This window comes from Triticum aestivum, unplaced genomic scaffold (genome assembly GCF_018294505.1).
Source record: "Triticum aestivum cultivar Chinese Spring unplaced genomic scaffold, IWGSC CS RefSeq v2.1 scaffold153687, whole genome shotgun sequence".
In the NCBI taxonomy this organism is placed as follows: domain Eukaryota; kingdom Viridiplantae; phylum Streptophyta; class Magnoliopsida; order Poales; family Poaceae; genus Triticum; species Triticum aestivum.
Genome location: NW_025286897.1, coordinates 1 through 1119, shown reverse-complemented (window position 1 = coordinate 1119; position 1119 = coordinate 1). Strand labels below are relative to the sequence as shown.

At 51.8% G+C, this 1119-nt stretch overlaps 2 non-coding genes across 2 annotated transcripts; both read right to left on the bottom strand.

Annotated features, from left to right (window-relative positions):
* Positions 1 to 322: 322 nt before the first annotated feature.
* On the bottom strand, positions 323 to 441 carry LOC123178728 (5S ribosomal RNA). The gene has a single exon (XR_006489805.1). It is a non-coding gene; the product is annotated as a 5S ribosomal RNA (ribosomal RNA).
* Positions 442 to 738: 297 nt separating this feature from the next.
* On the bottom strand, positions 739 to 857 carry LOC123178727 (5S ribosomal RNA). Its single transcript, XR_006489804.1, has one exon. It is a non-coding gene; the product is annotated as a 5S ribosomal RNA (ribosomal RNA).
* Positions 858 to 1119: the final 262 nt, after the last annotated feature.

Below are 1119 nucleotides of genomic sequence, written 5' to 3'. Positions count from 1 at the left end.
CTTTAGTGCTGGTATGATCGCATCCGACATGTTACCCCGGTCTTCGTCCCTTATCCTTGCCCCTCCCAGCTCCACCACAAAGACGATTGTACATTGCTTTGGCCGCTCCCTCTCAACTACGGAGACGAGTTTAACGCGGTTTCCACCCCTCCCTCTCAACCGCACCAGTGCACGCTTGCCGCGCCACAACGCCGACGCTGGACCCGTGAATCGTGAGCACCCAGCTATGACTTACCGCACTCGTGCAAAATAATAAAACACGGTAAATATATTACTTACACGTGCGTTTTGTTTTGCAAGCGGCGCGAAAAAAATTAAAAAGGGAATGCAACACGAGGACTTCCTAGGAGGTCACCCATCCTAGTACTACTCTTGCCCAAGCACGCTTAACTTCGGAGTTCTGATGGGATCCGGTGCTTTAGTGCTGGTATGATCGCATCCGACATGTTACCCCGGTCTTCGTCCCTTATCATTGCCCCTCCCAGCTCCACTACAAAGACGATTGTACATTGCTTTGGCCGCTCCCTCTCAACTACGGAGACGAGTTTAACGCGGTTTCCACCCCTCCCTCTCAACCGCACCAGTGCACGCTTGCCGCGCCATAACGCCGACGCTGGACCCGTGAATCGTGAGCACCCAGCTATGACTTACCGCACTCGTGCAAAATAATAAAACACGGTAAATATATTACTTACACGTGCGTTTTGTTTTGCAAGCGGCGCGAAAAAAATTAAAAAGGGAATGCAACACAAGGACTTCCCAAGAGGTCACCCATCCTAGTACTACTCTCGCCCAAGCACGCTTAACTTCGGAGTTCTGATGGGATCCGGTGCTTTAGTGCTGGTATGATCGCATCCGACATGTTACCCCGGTCTTCGTCCCTTATCCTTGCCCCTCCCAGCTCCACCACAAAGACGATTGTACATTACTTTGGCCGCTCCCTCTCAACTACGGAGACGAGTTTAACGCGGTTTCCACCCCTCCCTCTCAACCACACCAGTGCACGCTTGCCGCGCCACAACGCCGACGCTGGACCCGTGAATCGTGAGCACCTAGCTATGACTTACCGCACTCGTGCAAAATAATAAAACACGGTAAATATATTACTTACACGTGCGT